This window comes from Phyllostomus hastatus, unplaced genomic scaffold (genome assembly GCF_019186645.2).
Source record: "Phyllostomus hastatus isolate PE091 unplaced genomic scaffold, TTU_PhHast_1.1 phas_scaffold_78, whole genome shotgun sequence".
NCBI lineage: Eukaryota > Metazoa > Chordata > Mammalia > Chiroptera > Phyllostomidae > Phyllostomus > Phyllostomus hastatus.
The window spans coordinates 14,142,296-14,163,251 of record NW_025334041.1 but is presented as its reverse complement, the minus strand read 5'-3'; positions in this window follow the sequence as shown (position 1 = coordinate 14,163,251).

Below are 20,956 nucleotides of genomic sequence, written 5' to 3'. Positions count from 1 at the left end.
GCCTTTGGTGTCCACTCGCCAAGGGCTTTCATCCTTCAGGCCTACAGTAATTAAAAGCAAGAGGAGAGACCGTCCTCATGGGCTAGCCTCTCTCTGGGAATCGGCGTGACAGGCAAAATTGCGTAAGTGAATGTGAGTAGTGCGGGAGCCACCTCGTGTTGAATAAATACGGATTCTTTGTGATGACTGTATTGGGAATATTACCCACCTGATTCACGTTGCTGCGAATGGGAGTCCAGAGGCTAAATCATCATAAATTGTCTTTTAAATTGACCCCAGAAGGCAATCCATAACTAAGAAAGACACAGGGCCTGATGAAATGTTTTTCTTTTCAGTAAATGATTTAATACCACATTTGAAAAACAGGGGCTTGGGTTTGAAATTGATCAAGTTCAGAATCTATTCACGCAGAGTGCAGTAGGTAAATCTCTAAGACAAGCGATGACACTGGATCCTGGTCTGAATCTCAATTTCTTGGTGTTTCATGCTGTGCAGTGTGAGCTTGACCTCATTTGTATTTACTGTGTCTAATCATCTTAGCGTGCCCAGATAGTGAGTAGTGGTGACCCAGGAAATCTGCCGAACTGGGAGATACACGGGTAGTTTTGCGTAGACTCCATCAGCCCAGCGTTCTAGACTCTACGTCTGACCGGTTCTGGGCTGATGTGTTTAGATTTCAGGCAGAGATCTAGGTCCTGGTCAGAGTTGTCTATGGTAACCCATACCTGCTTAGACCTACTTCAGATGATGCTAGCCTTGAACTTGGCCATTCCGTCCCACTGCTCCAAAGCCTTTAGCAGTTGTTGTCCCATCACTGGGAGACCTTCTCCTCCTCTCCCAAGCACCCAATCTTCTCTTGCCGCCCTCCAGGCTGCGCTCTCTAGGAAGCATCTCATCAATCTCTTCATTCAAACAGCATTTGCGGAGGCCCCGCCGTGCGTCAGGAGCTGGGCTGGGAGGACCTAGGGACGTCTGTGTGGGAGCTTTCACCACCTCACAGGGCGGAAGAGACAGACGTGAGCACATGCAGCCGTCCTACTCGAGGAGGGAGCCTTGGTGCTTGGGAGCCCCAAAGCCGGTGTTGGGGGGTTGGGAGGCCAAGGGTTGCCAGGGTTCCAGAGGACTGCCAGGGTCGTCGTCTTCTACAGCAGGTCAGGGGCTGGGCAAGCCGCCAGCATCCTGAAGGCAGAGCTGTGTGCGTCCTGCTCCCCAGGGTGTCCCCAGGGCCTGGCTGGCACCTGGCACAGCACTGGGCACACAGTCAGTTTCCATGGTTATTAATGAGTAAGTCTGTGTGGTAACTTTTGAGTCTGGCCTTAAAGGACAACAAAAGTGTTCAGTAGGTAGCAGAGGGGAATAGTTTATGTATTACTTTGCTTTATTTAAATTATGTATTTGAATAGCTAATATATTCAGATAATATCAAATTCACAAAAAGCAAATCAGCACAACAAGAAAGACATTGGGAAGGCTCCCTTCCACCCCTCTCTCCACCCATCCCTTTCCTCACCCCATCGTACATAGCCACTCACGCCTGCTGTGAGCTGCCACCTTCACTGGGTTTTTATATATTATGTCAGTGTGTCTTATGCTCATGAACTATGAACAAATACTGGTATATTCTTATTTTATCCCTTTTCTCACCAATGGTAGTATACTATAAAAACCGTTCCACATTTTTTTACTTGGTGATATCCTAGAGATCTTTCCCTACCAGCAGGTTGAGGATGACCTTATTCTTTGCTACAGCTGCCTAGTGTGCCACTGTGTAGCTGCACCCCATGCGAAAGGTCATTGTAAGCACCTGTGTTTGAGTACCTGCTCCTTCTTCCCTTTTCCTCCCCCGTCTCTGCATCAGAACTGGCCCCCAAACACCAATCTCCTTTAATGTGGTAGGTAAGCCAGCTCAGCTGGCTAATTTAATAAGCCCATTGTATCAGTGCATTCAATAGATGGAAATTTATCCTTAGGTAAATTTGTTAAAAAGAACCTTAGAGCAAATGGTGTATTTCAGAGGCATTAACTCCCCAAAGAAGTGAGCACTGAAGCATCCTGGTGCTGGGCCTGGGTCTCCAGGTCGGTCATATTCTTGAAAGGGACTGTCCCCGTGCAGAAGACACAGCAGGGGCTCAGAGCTCTGGGGCTCACGCTACTTTCTGTGGGTTCTGCAGGAGCTGATGAGGGACTTGTGGGCCGCAGGCCCCCCAACACCTTCTCAGCCATTGGACCCTCTGCCCACAGGTGCAGCCCCAGCCGGTGTGAGGTAGAGAATGGATGCTTCTGGTCCCTTCTACCCTCACTGCTTCCGATTGTAGGAAGAAGTGTACCAACAGCCACTCCATCTTGTTTTCTCCCTTAAAAAACATCCTTAAAATTAAACCAGATAACTTTAAAGGTAACAGCATATTCGATTTCCCCCTAAGCAAATTCCTTCCAGCGGAAATGCTAGTGTGCGGCATGCCAGATATGAAACCTGAGAAGAGAATAAAGCTAACATTTTTATGTTGGTAATTACTGTTGACTTGCTTGTCGCTTTTAGTATTCCAGGCACCTCCACTGCTTTGTGTGACTGCTATTTTCAGCCGTCGTTTATGTAGGGTTTCGCTTCCTTCAACACTTTTTCTTGTTCATCCCCACTGTGGAGGGCTCAGGTATGTGCCTCTTCCTGCAGAAGGGCGGGGCTGTTTGTACCTGTGAACAGACCCGACTACGCTGGCCGCCTGTTCCTTTGCGCTGCCTGCCTTAGCGATGATTGCGGATTGCTCCAAAACCGGTGGGTCTGCAGCCTCTGGGTCGGTATGGGAAACGGCTCTAACGAACAAACCGGTTGTGCTGTCCTGCCGGGCACTCACCCCGTTCAGAAGCGGCGGGAATGTAGCTGACGGCGGGGGCAGGAGGCCACGCTGGAAGGCCGTGAACTGGAATGAACACCCCCCAGCCTCCAAACCAGGGTGGGTTTCATGCGCATGTATTCTCATTGGAGAAGGACTGAAGTACTGCAAGCGGCAAACAATGGCTATTTCCAATGCTGCGGATGGAGACCCTTAAGGAGGGCCTTTTGTTACTGTTGATCGCCCGTTTCGATATGAAAAATGAGGCTCCAGGGTAAACTACCTAAGACAGCAGAACAAAGAAAGGGCTTCACTGCTTCGCAAAGACAAGGGAAAAAGAAGAGAGGGTCCCTGGTGGGACATCGTGGCGGGGCTGGGGTGGGGCGGAGGGCAACAGCCCGGGGGTGTTTCTGGGAGCTCGAGTGGCTGCGGAAGGTCAACGGGAGGGAGGCCCCTCTCTGTAGCCCCGCCCCAAACCTCCCGTAACGTCTGCTACCGACAGAGCCTTGGTGCCACTAAGTGCCCGTGAGGGATGGGAAACGGGGCGGCCTGTGATAGGAGGAGGCAAATGTGGAACAGAAGCTCCACCACTTAGGCAGGAAACGCAGATGCCAGGCTGAGGCGCGAGGAGGTCAGAGCCCCGTGAGCTAGAGATCCATCAGCCCCCTGGAGATTCCCAGAGATGCCCGAAGGGACTCTGGGTTTCTCACTTCACATAAGCCAGTGGCTCAAGCCACTTCAATTCAACATTACAGAAAAGGGCAACCCCCCCCGCCCAATGCTGGAAGGAGAAAACCCAGTCGACTGACTTCTCAGTTACAAGTGTAATTGAGGTTAATTTATACACATTTTCTAAGAAAGGCACAATGACATGTCCTGGGCCCAAAGTAGTAAGAATTGCTCCATAGCACAGGTCTACCAGAAACTGTGGTGCAATCTTTGTCAACTGTAGGGAGAGAAAAAAGTTTTATTTGACTCCTTTTGAGTGCCCGGCTGGGTCTGAAAATTGAACTGACAAAGACAGATTACCAGGAGAAAAAGCATACGCATTTTATTGAGTTTTTACTCGTACATGGGAGCCTTCACGAGAAAATGAAGACCCAGAGGAGTGATCAGAGCAGTAGGCTTTTATACCTTTTAGACAAAGAAACAATAAATTTGTAACGAATTGACAAGACAAATGGGTTTAGGTTAGGAGTGGTAAACGGTGAAGAGGTAACTGGGAAGATGAGGGCGAGTTTCTCAAGGTCGGCTTGTACAGAAGTTCTGGCCCCGGATTCCCCGTCCATCTCTGGTGATAGAAACGTCTTTCCTCTTTCAGCAACAAGGAGGTGTCTTTCACGTGGAAGCTTTATGATTCGTTTCAAGGAGGAAAGGTGAGACGAGGTCAGAGTGATCTTCCTGCCAGTTTTTAAAGTTCCTTCAGTTTAAGATATTCAATATGCTAGGGCGCTGTACTGGGGGCTGGGGGAGGGGGTTGGTAGCATGACCTACATCCCATCAAAAGCAAAAAATGCAGTTCTATAAATATATATATTTAATTTTTGTTTCTCTTTGGAGTTCCAGTTCCTCTCAGTCATTCAGCAGCTACGGGGTCATAGCTGAGCTGGGGGATGGCAGTGAGAAGGGAAGGGTATCTGTACTGCCGAGGTCCCACTTAGGCCATCTTTCTGCCCTTGGAGGGACAGCCAGCTTCTACTGACCTTTGGTTATTGGCCCATGTGAGTTGGGCGGAGTTGTCCTTCATTCCCAACCAGATTGCCCTCCCAGGTCCAGCTTGTGCAAAACTTGTCCTATGACCCCCAGGCTCTCGGGAATCGTTTGCTGCCTCTAGAACAGGGGCAGGAAGCTCTGTGGGTCTGCCTAAGACCCTCCCCCACCTCTGAGCCACTCTTGGATGCATGCGAAGTATCCTGCCCCCCCGCCCCCATGTCTCAGTGAGGCGCAGGGAGCTCAGGCCCGCCTCTCAGAGGAGAGAGTCTGGGAACGAGGCCACAGACCTGCTCACCATCAGCTCCCTCAGCCCATTGGGAGGCTTTGTGTCTCCACCCCGATGGGGAGAGAGGCGAGACCGCAAGTGCACCTCAGGGACCCCCAGCTTCTGAGCTCTCCTTCCTCCCCCTGCAAGGGTGCAGCTCCGGGCCCAGGCACTCTCCAGGCCCCCTTGCAGGCGCCATGCTCTTACACAATCGGATACTCCTCCGGACCTGCCCGGCCCAAACTTTTGAAACTCTACAAAGCTGCTTTTGCCATGATTGGGCACCTCTTTCCTGAGGCAGAGACCTAAGGGACAGTGTCCCTGCATTGACCTCTGTACCCATCCTTGGGAGTTCGTGGAGAGTCAGCTGGCCCTGTGCCTCTCAGAAAATCCCCAGAGTGGGTCCTCCCAGGGTACCAGGCGCCCTCGACAGAACATGTAGAAAGCATTTGCAATTCAGCCTCTTCTTTTGAGGATTCTTTTTTAACTAACCCAGACGATAAAAAAAAATCTGGCTCCTTCTAAAGTATTGATTCTCTTAAATCTTCTTTGAGTATTCAAGTGTCTTCTATCTTAAGAACTTTTATTCAAATCATAGATTTTGAACTTGAGGTTCACGAACTCAGGAAATGATATGCAAAATTGTGTGGGTGCCTTTTTCTGAGGTAAGCATCTAGGGATTTTTTTTTTTAAAAAATCAGATTCTTCCAAAGAGTTTATGAGCCAGATGAGGTTAGGAACTGTTGCTTTTTAAGCCAACATCACAAGTCTGTTTCCCCGGGACCTTTGTGTGTCCCTTTGGCCACACTTTGAAGTTCAGAGAGTAAACATCTGTCGAAATGAAAAGGATCGTTCTGTGCAATGAATCAAAGCCTCGAAAACCTGAACTGCATGCCTGACACCTCTTCCCACAGGCTCAGCATGTGATGGCACATTGCAGTTTTGAGAGAAGATTACATGTGACATCTGTCACCTCTTGGTCACTCTTCAAGCACAGTATGTGAACAGGTACACCCCTCTGCTTGCACCTCCACCGACTTACCTTAACATAGATGTTGCGTAGTGGAAAGCTCTTGGATGTGCATTACGTCATCCGACCGACCCCACAGCTCCACGGGGAAGTGAAGGCAGATAGATAGTCCTGGCCCCGTGTTACTGATGCAGGCGGGACCAGGGGCTGACCTCAGTTCTTTAAAAAATTGTTTTTAATTAAAAAGCCATTATAAGACACTTGTTTTTTGGGCCTTATTTGCAAATAAAATCATTGCAGATATAATTAGTTAAGAGAAGGTCATACTAGAGTAAGGTGGGTTCCTGATTCAATGTAACAGTTTTCTTATAAGAAGAAAAACTTGACTCAGTCATGCACACAGGGACAATGTCATGTAAAGATGCAGGCAGAAATCAGAGTGATGCTTCTACAAGCCAAAGAATGCCCACATTTCTGGCAAACCATGAGAAGCAAGGCGAAGGCACAGACCAGATTCTCCCTCATAGTCCTCAATACCTTGATCTTGGACTCTGGCCTTCAGAACCGTGAGGTGATAAATTGTTGTTGTTTATGCTTCCTAGTCTGTGCTGCTGTGTTGCAGGAGCCCCAGCAAACTAATGCATACTTGAATCCACAATTTTTAAAAACTAAAGGAAAATCTGACCCCTTGCTTGGTGTAAGATATTAAAATGATACAGAAATATGTAGAATCAAATGTGGAATGCCCCCCTTCCCAGTACCAGTCCCCTCCCAGTTATACTGGGTAATTACCATTCTAGAACTTTTTCTATGCATTTACATACACATTTATAGAGATGCTCATATATATTTTTAAACCCTGTTTTTCTGACTCTGAGTTTTTACTACCCATCATTTTTCTCTCAGATATGGGAGATAATGTTTACTTTTCCAATGGTTGTGAGTTAGGACTGTATTTTCTCTTCAACAAGCCATTCAAAGTGTGTGTGTGTGTGGGTGGGTGGGTGTGTGGGTGGGTACATGAATACTCATTCCCAGGAAGAGAGAAAAATTCAAACAAAAGGACCTCCACGAGTCCAAACATTGCGAAAGCTTTCTGGGATTGCAAAAGCAGATTCACTTGCTTTGCCTTCAGCCCACAGGCAGGCACTGGGTCAGAGGTGTGAAACGCAAGTTCCGCGAGATGTTTTCTTCCCAGCTCAGGGGTAGCTCGCGCTCCTCCGTAAACACAGTTGGTAGTTGTTTACCCACAAAGATCTGACCACCGCCCTCCAAGTCCCACCTGTTAAAAATAGAGCTTCCCCACCGCCTGAACAAGGTGCCACTCTCTTCTTCTTTCATCTCAGAAATGCCTGTGTTTAAAAAAGAGAAGGCAAACCCGAAAAGACAACCCTGTCTCCAGATGGCCATGGCTGCAGCGCTCATATGGTGCCTGGGAGGAGAGGCAGAACCCCGGGGCTCCATCTGCAAGTGAGAAGAGAAGCTCTGGGCCAGAGAGATGATGTCACAGTCACATCCCACCTCACTCACCACAGCCCTTCAGTACTTGGTCCCCTGAGCACCAAAGAAGGTGTCCCTGCATAATAGCTGAGGTTCAAAATATTGCATTAATGTGCTGCCCGTGGAAGATAAAGCAGTAGAAGAGAGAGAGAGAGGACCATGGAGTCCAACAGGAACAGCAGAAGAGGAAGGACGCTGTGCGGAAGGAGGCGGATGGAAGAAAGCGGGGAGGACTGATCAGAAAGGGTGTGGACACAAAAACCTTGGTGTCCTGCGGTAGCTGGGCTCCACCGGTGGCTCCGTGACAGTTAATTTTATGTGTCAGAATGGCTAGGCCATGGCATCCAGATATTTCTTTAAACGGTATTCCTGATGTTGCTGTGAAGGTGGGGTTTTTTTGGGGGGCGGTGAGATTTACATTTAAATCAGTAGACTTTGAATGGATCAGATTGCTTTGCATAATGTGGGTGGGCCTCATCTCATCAGTTGAAGGCCTTAATAGAAAAAGACCGACCTTTTGCTTGGGGAACTATGAGAAATTCTACTTGCAAACTGCCTTCAGACTCGAACTGCAATTCTTCCCTGGGCCTTCAGCCTATTAGTCTACCTCACAGATTTGTTAGACTTGTCAGCCTCCACAATCACAAGTCTTCCTTGGAACCAATCAGCCTCTCAATGTCTCTCTCTCTCTATCTCTCCCCCCCGCCCCCAAGTCCCGAATACGTCCCCTCCATGTACACCATGCCACTTCTCATGCCAAAATGTAAGGCATATTTCTCCTCTCCTTGAATCTGGCCTGGCCCTGTGATTGCTCTGACCAATGAAATATGGCAGATGTAAAATTCTGTGACCTCTAAGTCCAGGCCTTAAGAGGCTTGGAACTTTTACTTCCTTCCCCTTGGGATCCTTGCACCGGCAACGCTCCCACCTGGAGGCCGCGGCACACTTTGGAAGACCCTAGCCACACAGAGAGACTGTGTGGAGCAGAACCTCGGTGCTCCAGCAAATGAGAGTACCGCCCATCGAGGAGTCATCGCCAGCTTGGTTTTTTCAGAACCAGATGAACCCTCGGGTATGTGTGGCCCCAGATGACATCACCTGGAGCAGAAGAGCTGCCCCACTGAGCTCAGTCCACCCACAGCATGGTGAGAGAGAAAATTGTTGTTGTTTTAAGCCACTACGCTTTGGGCTGGCTTGTTACACAGCAATAGACAACCTACCATAGAATTCAACCTGAGGTAGACACTTTGACCGCTAATAGCTCCGTGTTGAGGGATGGCTTTGTCTGTGCCCTATAAGAACCCAGCAGAGCTCCCAGAGATGGGTGGCCCTTATTTTCAAACCCAGGGCCCCCCTTTGTTAGGTCTTCGGGCAGTTACCCCCAACCATGCCAGGGCCCCAAGTGGAGAAAAATCACACCACTACACCTTCTGCACTTGAACTCACCAGCTAAGAACTACTTCTTCAGCTCTGTTTTCCAATAGCCAATGATTTGTTCATTAAAAGACAAAATGGCCTTGGACTAGTTTGATTATAACCCCTTTAGCACGTAGAACAGAGGAAGAGTGGTGTTGGGGTGGAGGCAGGAACTTCACCCTGGGGTCGTCTGAATTAACTCCACTGTTATTTTCTTGGGAGGCATCTGGCCTTAATGGCTTCCTTGCAACATTATATTACACTGCCTTGCTCAAGGTCATTATCAAGCCAAACCACAGTGGAACTAGGCCAAACTGCTCATAAACTTCACTTTATGACCTACCACAGGAATGTCCTCCATCTCTCAAGAAGGAGATTCATCCCAGTCCGTCCTATTGGAAGTTTGATGTTCAGACCTGGTAGTTTTGTTAAGACCTTTACAATATGGACTTAATTGAAAAGAGTGAAAGAAATTCATAGATTCACACTGCAACAGGGTCTGAACTGTGTACTGTGCATTCAGGTGTGTAAAAAAATGTAGGCTATCTCCTTCTAAATCATCTGATATTTCTCAGGTCACCACATTGATTAGTTGCAGGGAAGAGGGCAGGGGGAGGTTCAAGTACAAAACCTGGATTTGCCACAAATGATAGCCACACAGACTCTTTGAGTTAAGCCATCTGTCTTATTCTCTTAGGGTATTCGGTTTTCCCCTCCTCCTGCTTTTTTGGGGGGAGAGTGGGAGGACTGTGCAGCTTGCATGACCTGGGGGACAGAATCTCATTGTTCTGTGGGGGGGCTGTGGGGGAGGGCTCCTGCCCAGTCCCTAGACTGATGGCCACAAGGGTGTCTGGCTCCAGACTCTCTCCCTGGTCATAAACTCCCCAGGCTGCTTCGCGTGGAGTAAGGAAGGGGAAAGCACCGGTGGGAGAGAAGGAAACAGATTGCGAGCTGCGGCGCCCCTCTGTGAGTGGGAGATGCTGTGCCGGTGCGTGTGGGGGAGAGTTTTATAGTGGGCAACTGTGAGTGGGGAGCAGCTTATGGGGTGGCAGCTGCTGCCTGTGTGGGAATAGTGACAGCAGAAGAGAGGATTGTTAAGAGGTTTTGTTGGGCGTTAAAAACACTATCCCCTGCCCCGGCTCTTGGGTCATTTGTAACAGGAAAACAGCATTGGACGGGTTTCATTATCCTCTGTGCCTATTGTAAACCGAGGTGTGTTTTTAAGTGTCCCTTACAGGACAGGAATCACAGCCATGTCCCTACAAAGTTTCTCCTGTTTGGGGCCCTCTTCATTTACTGTGTTTTGAACAGCTGCATGCTCTCTGGGGAAGGCAGTTTGGCCTAAAGGATCACAATCAATGTCAGTTTTGAGCAAGTCTAGAAATCGCCTGGTGGCATCTAAGAAGAAAGCAAAAAGATTGAATACAGATTTTGTTGTTTGTTTTGGGGGCATCAGCTCACAGTGGCAATTGGTGATGTTGTCTGTAGAGAAGATCTTTTACAGATCCTTATAAATGTTTAAACAGATCTTATGTCTTTGAAAAGCACAATAGTGCATGTTTATGTTATGGAGAGCAAACACAAACACCAACACGATTCATAAACAATAAAGATGAGAGATCTAACACCACACAAACCAGTGGTGGTGCGCCTGGAGGTGCCGTTCCCAGGGACGTGCGTGGAAACTGGGAGGACAGGCTCCGGGACTCTGGGGGAAATGACTCAGAGGAGACCGCCGTCGCGTTTGTGGGGGCTTTTCTTATTGCGAGAAAGAAGGTATTTCTTTATGTCTGGGGTTTTTTACATGGAGACATCTCGATGGATATCTATTTCCTCCGTGCTTTTCTGCTTTCCTTTGAGCTGACGCTGTACGCGCACTGAGCCACGTGGGTCTCAGTTCCATTCAGGTTTCAGGACACCTTCTCGAATGCGCAGCTAATCGCACAAGCTAAAGTAACATTTTTGTCTAAATGTCGTATGTTTGAACAGAAAATAGGGTCTCTAGAACCTTTGTGATCACCCCAAATGCTTGTTTCTGCATTTCCGGATCTGTGTGGACAACGTTAGAGAAAGCACGAGGTAAGGTATGACAGCTGACAGTCACATGTAATAGGTGTGCTTCTTGAGACTGGCGCATCATTTTGTGATATTATTTTAAGTTTCCCAACGAGAGCGGGGGGAAAGGAGCTGGAATGGAAGTTTCTTTAATCCGTGTGTTGACTGGGCACAAGAGAAGTTGTGAGTAGCGGTGTCTAGTTTTCTGTTGATGGAGCGCTGACCTAGACTGGAAGTCCCGAACCCGCGCAGTGCGGGTCGCATCCAACCCGCAGACCCGCTTTGTCTGGCTTCCCAGTGTTTGGTGCTTATTCTCAGTTTTCACCGGTCCCCTGGGGATGGGCGCCCCCCCACTCCCACACTAACCATCACACACCCTGCTGCCTTGAGTTCCTGCCTTATGGGTCCCTGCAGCCATTTTTTTTGTAATCCTTGGTGAGAGTTTATAGAAATTAGTTCCATAAGTTGACCATAAAACCTACAAAGCAATTTGGTTATGCATCGGTTGCCATATCGTTTCCAGATTTACTGCCAAGGGGCCTTAGAACAGAAGAGGAAGCACTTGGTCGGCTCTCCCTGCGGCTCTCTCAATGTTATATGCTTAGTTCACTCATAACTTTGGACCTAAAAATAACACTGCAGCACCCTACTCACCCTGATGGGATTAGATTATTCCCCCCCTGAACACACGTTTTAAGAGCTAGAGGATTCTCATGCTCAAAAGCATCAAAGCTGAACTCCCGGAAAGAAAGTCTGTTTCAATAGTGCATAAGCCTGAACCGGGCATTTCAAACCTTTCTTGAGGCCTAATGAGAATCGATGGCATTTTTCACCTCCAGAATTCATTGTGTACTTTTTTCCACCACTCTGAATAGGTTACAAAGAAAAGACTTTATTATGGAAAAGACCATGTCAATCACATTAGCGTCTATTCAAATAATAGTCCTGTGTGTTAGAATCCCTTAGTAAGTCTCCTTCCATTTTTCTAGGAAAAAAAATCTGGGTAGCAATATTATGTGTTTAAAAATAAGAGCCAGCTGCTCATCACACTTCCACAGCTTTCCCCAGCCCCCACTTCTTTGCAGGGCAGGCAGGAAGTCAAATTCCAGTTTTATTTTACTTTAAAAAATATCTCGTATTGCAAGGCCATTTTCTGTGTAGATGGAGCTGGTGCCTGGAAGTGGGTATTTTTGTGCCATGCCTCCCTAGGTAACAAACGTAGTTATCCATTTAGCACATTGTCTGTCCCAGCACTTTTTAGACAAGAGGGGCTGGACAGCACACACATTTTGGAAAACTTGTGTTATTTCACCAATTAATAAAACCATGTCGTAAGCTGACATGTTACCTACTTTTTTTCTTAGGGGAAAAAATACCTAAGATAGTAGATGTAGTAGGTTGGTGGCAAAAATGGCCCCCATTCTCTACCCTCTTCTCACACCCAGGCCCTTGACAAAGTGACTTTTTAACTCCTCCCGTCCAGAAGGTTCTGTTTCCCCGCTCTTGAACCTGGGCTGGTCTTTGACTTTCCTTGGCCAGGGGCAGAAGCGGTGGAGTGCCAGGGCTAAGCCTGGTCCTCAAGAGAGCTCGTGCTTCCATTCTCTCTCGGACCCTGGTTTGGATGGCTGGAGGATGACAACTCACATGGAGCGGAATAAAGTCACCCCGGCGGAGGCCATCCCAGGTCAGGCAGCCCCCAGCCGACCTGCCAGCTGGCTGTAGAAGCGTGAGAGACATCCGCCAAACCCAGCCCACGTCAAAGGGACCGCTTGGCTAACCCACAGACTCGTGGGAAGCAATAAGGCATTCTTCGTAAGCCACTAATATTTTGGAGTGGTTTGTTATGTGGCAATAGATTTACATGCTATTACAGTGTAGTTTGGAACTTAGCGTCAGACTCACCACGTTCAAGTCCCAGCTTTACCACTCACAAAATGCGTGGCAAGTTAGTCCCTCTAAATTTAGTTTCTTCAGTAAACTCGGGAAAATAGTATATCGAAGGGCTACTGTAAGCATTAGAGATGATATACCTAAAGCACCTGGAAAATCGATGTTCAATTGATGAAAGTTAGCAGCATATTTATGTACATGTATTATGTCCAATGTTATGTTACCGGCACCAAGTTTCCCCTTCCTGGAGCCCACAGGTTATAAGTAATAAATGGATGGCTCTGAGAATGCCACATGTATCCAGTGCTCACAGGAGGCCTGCCCAAACCCCGCTCCCCTAAGTAATTTTCTTCTCTTAGCAATATTTCAAGGTGGTTCTCCTTGGAGACCCGGTCTCCCAGTCTCCTTGGTTCACTTATGCTGGACTTCTGCTCTGGGTCAGGGTGATCGCACTGACCTTGACCTGCCTCCCCGGTTTGTGGCTATTTGATTGCTCCTGTTCTGGTCTTCCTGACTGTTGACTCACAGACATTATCTCTGTGGCTTGGCTTCTCCAGCTGTTACTGCTGTCTTGTTACTGCCTTCATAATTGCTTTGATTGGGTCTCATGACGGAGACCAGCAAGGTGCTCACCACAGCCCCCTCTCTCTGAGGACACAGCCAAACTGCATGTGTTCAGACCCTCGTATCTGCTGGGGCCAAGTGACTAGTTCTCAATAATGGAAATTTTTTTGCAGAACTGATGGATAACTTCCAGGATGAAGTAATTTAAAGTGGGTGCACCTTCTCTATGCTCTCTTTTTGCTCCGTGACTGGCTGGGTGAAAAGGCTAGATTAGAGGACAGTGGTGGCATAGGGGATGAGAATAGTCCTATAAGGTAAGAGCCTGGACCCCTGTGTCACCGCCCGGAAGGGAGCCACCTGGGAGGATGACCTGACTGGGGACATCTGCCTTCGACTTGGCATGAGTTAGAAATAAATTTTTGTTATGTTACATCTCTGAGATTTGAGGGGTTTTTTTTGTTCTCACAGCATAGCGTAACAGATCTGACTATCACAACTCCCATTATATAGTTCGCTTTTCTTTGTTTCTGAAAGTGCTCCTGGATTAACAGCTACAACTTATCTCATTGTTTCTCACAGATCCTTTGCATCTTTAAACCTGGGCAAGTTCCCTGGAATTTGGGTGGAAGGAGAATATAAACTAACCCCACAAATATTTACTGACTGCCTTCCGCTTGCTAGGCGCTGGGCTAGGCACTGAGGTTAGTGAGATGAAAACAAAAAGGACATCACAGTGACTCGCTCAGTGTTACTCCTCCCAGGACTGAGTTCCGGTGTCTCCACTCTGTTTCCAAGGGTAAATTCCCTGCCTGTGCTGGTGAGAGGCGGCCTTTCCCCCTCTGCTCCTCCTTCACAGCCTCAGTGCTGAGGCCACAGGGCAGCTCCGCCATAACTTGTTACTCCCCACACCCCGCCGGGAGATCTGTTAGAGGCCCTGGTAAAGAAGACCCATTCTGCCTTCCCCGTAGCATGGCAGGACTTCAGAGGTGACTAGGAAGACAGGCAAGCCCCACAAACATCCTCCCTGAAGATATGACACTTCAATGTCACAGTATTTTTGTTGTTGTTCCTTCTCTTGCACAGTGGGCCACAAGATTGTGAAACTGCCAGTTTTACCCTAACAACGTGTACAAACTGGAATCTACCTGGTGCCTTAAAGTGGGGGGGAAAGCAATAGGTAAACTGATGCTTAGCTTTATTTTCCACCAAAAAAGATACTTGGGTACAGAGAGACTATTGGACAGAGAAAAGAGGAGATCAATTTAAAAATTTAAAAACGAAGTCCCAGCAGCAATGCTTATTTCGGTCACAACAAATTTGCATTCCTGGTCTAGTGTCACAGTCCTGAAACATTTTTTCTTCCACCGAGTGTTGGTTTTTCATTTGCTACTGAACAGCGTGTTACTGGGTAATTAAAGAGTCGCATCTAGGGTGTTTTCCAGGATCTCTGTGTATTAGGTGGGTGGCATTTGGGGCCAGGCGAGAAGTGGTTCCGCAGAACTGCAGGTGACATTTGCTCGTTGTACAATGGTACAAGGGGTGTTTGGAGACCAGAGGTGTCTACTAAGCCCAGGAAGAATCAGAGGAGCCACAACAGCTGGATGCTCTAAAAGCCTCTGTACTGGAACTCATCTTTTCATTGTTCCACTAACCTGACATAGAGGATTCAGCAAAAGGACGTTTGGCGGGGAAGCATTGTCACCTGTTTCCCAGCTCCGCCATGTCTGAGGGTGAGATCAGCTCGCTGCAATACTGAATGTGTTGGATGGAGGTGATCGATTCTCAGTCTGTGTAAGTAGATCTTTGTTTCCTCTCTTTCCCAGCTTTCATCCGCCCCCATGGGCCTTCCACTGAGCATGCGCACAGGACCGCGCACGTGCACCCTGACGTTCTGTCAAATCCCTCGTGCCGAGAGAACCTACCGGACTTTATAGATCTTAGACAGGATTTTAAAAATGAAACAATGTTCCTCACTGAACAGGAACAAGATTCTACTGACTCCTTAGTTTACAGACTAAATGTGACAGATGTGTCTAATCTGGTATTGATAATACAATAAAATTCTATTTTTAAAACAGTGCCAGTTGAGAATCTTTCTTCCATGTAAACAATTCAGAAGTCCCTACTGGAAGAGAATTCCTGTTTTCTGATTGTGCTGCAGCTGGCACAGAATATTTCATTAATGTATTGAAAGCATTGAATTTTTTTCCCTCAGTGTTAAAAAAAAACAAAAAACAAAGCTAAACTAGAAAAAAAAATTTTAAAAGCCTAGCAAAGATAGCAAGACTAACTTTATTTTTATAATTCTCTGGCTATTGAGTTTACGAACCTACCAGCTAGGAAAAAGCTGGTTACTTAAAGATGTGTTAAACTAAAAACCTTAAATGTCTGTTCTATTGAAATGTCTGTTTTATCTTTCATCTGACTTTTATCTGTTTGAAATACTCCTCTGGCAATAGCACTATATTCTGACATATAGTTCTTTTTTTACGTGCTAAATTGAATTGCTGCTGGAGTTTTAGACTTTGAATATGTCCTGTGTGGGACATTTTAAATAGTAGATGGAAGTCCTATGCCACTGAAAATTTTAAACTATGGGAAAGAAACATTTTTCTCTTACTCATTTCTGTTCAACCATAATATTTTTTATCAGTGCTGAAATAATAAATTCAACTTAAGTCAATAAATTACATGGTTGATTTTTTTGTGTGGTGTTATTGCCTTTTTTTTTTTTCTTATGACCATTCTGAAACTCTTCTGCTGTTAAAAGGAAAGAAAACTCAGAAGGATGGACACTTGGAATGAAAATTTTCATAAAGATAAAAGAAAGGAAAAGAGAGAAAACAGAAAATGAAGAGGAGTGAAATGACAAGATGCTTTGACATAAACATAGCAACGACCTTGACTGGGAGGCTACTGCTGTTTCTCTGCGGGCTCAGACCTTCTGGGCACCTCTGCTGAGCTAGCACGACAGGAGGGCCTCACGGAGGCCTTGGACATGGTCATGAAGGAGCCTCCTGGGAGCCAGTGCTAGGTCAGTGCATTGCTAGGATTCGGGGACCCTGGGCACGTCTGAAGGCAGGTGAGGGGCATAGTGGGATCTGGGGCGAGGGGCGGTTGGAAGAGCGTGTTCAGAGAGAACTCACCCTAAAGGAAGAGGAGACATTTAAGGAGCCGTTGGAGTGGGGTGGTGCCATGATCTGAATGCTTGCTTCCCCCTAATTCATATGTTGAGTTCCTCAGCCCTAAGATGCTGGTGTTGGGAGGCGAGGCTTTTGGGAGGTGATGAGGTCACAGGTGCAGAGCCCTTGTGGTTGGGATCAGCGCCTTTAGAAAAGACACCCCACGGCTCTGCCCAGCCCCCTCTGCAGTGTGAGGACACAGCGGAGATTGCCCTCTGTGGACCAGAAAGAGGGACCCTCTGGAGCCCCAGAGTCTCCAAAATTGTGACAAAGAAAGTTCTGTTGTTTTTAAGCCATCTAATCTGTGGCGTTTTTGTCACAGACACAGACTACTAACACAAGACGACAAGTGTGCCAACTTCAGGTCCACATCTAAGTCCAGGAGGAAAAAGCTGTGAGTAAAAACAGGAGAAGTTGCTTCTCTCATTATAAAGGGCAAGCTGTATGGCTTTGGGGTGCTGTAACCAGGAGGGTCCCCCACATTCCTATGGATCACTGTGTGACCTCTGCCCTTGGCCACTGTAAATGTGGACACTGGTGTCCGGCACGGCAGCCGGCGCAGAGGCATGCCAGCTGCTGGGACAGCGGGGAGTGAGGAGCAGAGTGCAGTGGCCACAGGCAGAGAGGATGGCCACTCCTGTGGGGCGGAAGGAGGAGTGGTGAGGTCGGTAGAGTCCCATGGTCACCAGGGCCACCGGGAGCATGAGGGACATAGCTTCTGGGGACACCCGGTTAGTGGGGGCAGGAATGTGGCTTCTCCATAGACTAGAGGTGCAGCGGGGGCAGGCGGAGGCATCAGGCCAGCAGAACGCAGGCACAGAGATGACGTCACCTCCCTCGTCCCCTCAGAAGTCCTGAGGCCTGGGGACGCCTGGGTAGAGAACAAGGGTCTGGAAGCAGACGTGCTTGTCAAAGGAAGTAGGTGGAAGAGCATCGTGTTTAAACAATCAGGAGAACCTGTGCACAGAGTTGAAAACACACCTGCATTAGGCACCACGTGTGCCCACCTCTCCACCGGGCATGTTCCAGGGCTGCCTTGCCCAGTCTCAGCTGGCTCCCTCACGGGGCACTGCTAGTCCACGTTGCACGTGACTAAAGAAAAAGCTCAAGTGTTTAAAAACAATACTGTTTAAAATCACAAAACAAGTAACAGTGAAAACCGTAGCTTTGGTCTGTCCATTAGACCCATCCTGCTCAGAAGCGCCCCGAGTGAGCCCTGACCTCCCATGCCTCGGCTGCCGTGCTTGCGTGCCTGCTGTGCCCCCCAGACATGGCACCTTCTTCACCTTCAGGGAGCCCGAGCTGGTTCCTGCTTTTTGCAACCAAAAGAAACTGAAGTAACACCGAAGTATAAAATGCTGACTATTGTGGATGTATCTATTCAGTTGCCGAAGTGATAGAGTGTGTCTAAAGAAGGAAAGCTGCAATCTTTAAAGAAAGGTTTCAGTGAAGAAAATTAGCACTAAGATGCGGAGGTGATAACGGAGTGTTTTGCCGTAAGCTGGTTACCAGGCCACGGGCTTTTCCTAGAGGAGCTCCTTTGTTTTTTACAGAGACTGAAGCAGATCAGTGCTACTCTGAATCTCTTCCTCATTCACAGATCTGGGCAGTGGCAAAGCTGGGATTTTAACCGAGGTCTGTCTGGTTAGCAGCCTGCTTTACCTATCACTGACACCTGCTTCAGACAAAACAATTAGTGCCCCACGTTGACCCCCGGCCATAACCCTGAGCCTCTGGTTCTCCCAAATGGAAGAACAAGGAGCAAAAATTCACTGTGTAGGTAGTGATGTAAAATCTGGGTGAAATTTTTCAAAAGTATTTATTGCTAATGTCAAGACACTTGAAAGCTGTTGAGCTGGGAATTGATCTAATAAGACCTCAAAAAGCAGGTCTGACAGATGCACAGCCATTTGTGAGCGGAAGTGATAGACTTGACCTGACTCTACCTGGCTTCCAGGTGCCCCTCAGCCTCCCTCCCCACCAGCACTGACACAGTTGACCCCTCCCTTTGTGATCAGCGCAGCTCCAGGGTCAAGGTTCTCAGTCTTGGCTGCACATTAGACCCACCCGGGAGCTTTTAACAATCCCGGGAGCTCGGCCTGCACCACAGGCCGATTATGTCAGACTCCGTAGGTGTGGGACTCAGGCTCCGGCGGTCACTCTAGTTCTCCAGGTGATCCCACTCTGTAGTCACAGCAGAGAACTCGCTCCAGGGTCTATGCAGGCCTCAGAAAGAAGGGCTGAAAGGAAGCCTTGCCCAGCATTGTGCCCCAGGGTCAGTGACAGCACAGAGGGTGTCCCCAGGGAGGATCTGGCCAGGCCCCGGCCTGTTGGGGCCCACCTCTGCCCTCCTGATGACAGCTGTGCAGGAGGACCTGGCCGGGCTACGCATGTCTGCACGTGGATCCACAGGTAAGAAGATTGCTTCTCCTGACAGGATCCTTATAACACTGCTGGGATGATTACAGACGGTCACATCTATCTGAAAGTGGTCATCTGAGGTGCCTGTAGTCTGGTGGCACTTGATGTGAAGGCTCTGCAAAGTCACATTGCCTCTCTTCCCTTCAAGCACAAACTTTATTGCAAAGGGCCAGTGATGTTTCTCTTTCTCAGCCGCCGGGGTTCTGCTGACCAAGGATACTTTTTATGTTGTCCTATTGACTCTTCTTTAATGTACCGAAATTGCTGAAGCACACACAGTGGCTGACAGCGAGCTCCCCGGGGGTCCAGGCAGAAAGCTGGTCTTCCTGCCTTTATCTCCAGACCCAGGCTCGTCTGGGGCCTTGGTCCTACCTACCGAGACCCTCCTTGTTCCTTGAGTCTGAGTTCTGTTTTAATAACCTTCCTGGCACTCTAATTGCTACTACTCTGGGCCTTCACCCGGCTTGCTGTTTCTCCCCTCACCCAGTTTTCTACCTGCAAATATCAAATTGCCTGGAGCTTGCAGTTCCCAGACAACTGTCCCTAAAGTCATCATCCGTCCCTACATCCCCAGGGCTGTGCTCAGCACACTGACCATGCACTCCTATGGGTGGTCGTTAGCTGCCAGTCTGGGCCGTTACCCTGCTTGCTCTGGAGTCACACGAGTCCCTGCCATTGTGCTTCTCTCTGCTCCCAGCACCACCCCACATTATCAGCTCCTCTCTGTCCCTCGCCCCATGGCACTTAGGGGAACCCGCTCGTGACCCAGCAGGAGCACTTATTGAAAGAAGGAAGCAGTCACTGGCTCTTGGACATCAATCTATTTCATCCCCAAATATCTAGTGATGTTTGAAATGTTTTTAGGAGATATATATATATATATATATATATATATTCTCCTATATATAGATCTGATGATATATATACATATACATATACATATATATGTCATCAGATCAGGTGGAACCCGAAGCCACTGTAAGGAGTTTGGATTTTATTCTAGAAGTCATTACATTATAAAACATTATTTGCATTTCTAGGCAGAGATTGTAAAAGGCAGAATGGAAGCAGGGAGACTTGTTTAGAAAGAAAAATGTATCAGTCCAGATGCATTTGGTTTGGCTTGGACTACTGGGTTAAAATGTGGATAGAAAGAAATGGATGGATTCCAAATATACAGGGTCCAGCCAAAGTAAAGCCTGCTTGAGTGTAGTTGGTAGGGTAATAATATGGGCGTAAGAATTTGTAGTTTTAAATTGAACGTTTCACCTAGAATGTCATTTGGTGTGCTTGAGTGTGATCTTGGTATGTTACAAAAGTATGTGCTTATGATTTTCTAAGAAAAGATTTTGTAATAAAAAGTGGTGTCACTTGTGCCAGACCCTGTATTTTGGGAGCAGAGCTGGGTACCTGGAGGGTCATGGCTGTTGGGGAAGTGAAGAGGCAGGACCAGCCTGGTAGTACCTTTTACTGAGATGCCAAGAACTGAGAGGGCAGACGTGCAGAAAAACCCCGAAGACCCGTGGACAAGTTAAGCTGAATGTGCTATTAGGCAGCCGTCACTGAATAATCTGCTGCACTCTCCGAGTACTGGGCAATTACACAGCAAATTAAAAAGCATAGCAGCTCCACGCTTTACAAGATCCGAGCCATGTTTGGTACGAGCAGCAGTGTACTCAGGCTGTCAAACACTACTCTATTTTATTATCAGTTTCAACAAATCGGCAGAAATAACTTCTGACCGTCACGTGGTGTTGGGCGCACCGTCCAACCTGGCGCCCGCGTAATTGCAGAGTCTGCCTGTGGTAAACAGGGGGCAGAAGGAGCCGGGGGAGCGCTTGTGGGGGAGCCAAAAGCGAGCGCGCTCACATTTCATCCTAGCTGCTGACTGACGTCTGCGTGTGGGAGCGAGTTTCTGCTGACGTCCTGCTTCCTTTTCCCACCCCTCACCTCTGGGGCGGGGGGGCCTGGGCAGCAGCACCCCAACCCGACCCGGGAGTTCTTCCAGTTGTGAGGCAGCGACCAAAACAGGGACCCAGTGGTGTTCGCATGAGGGCTGCGCTGAACCCACTGTGGGAGGCAGATGATTGCTATTTTTCCTGAATTGTTATTGTGGGAATTTTGAAAATTGCTGTAGAGAAGATAAGCG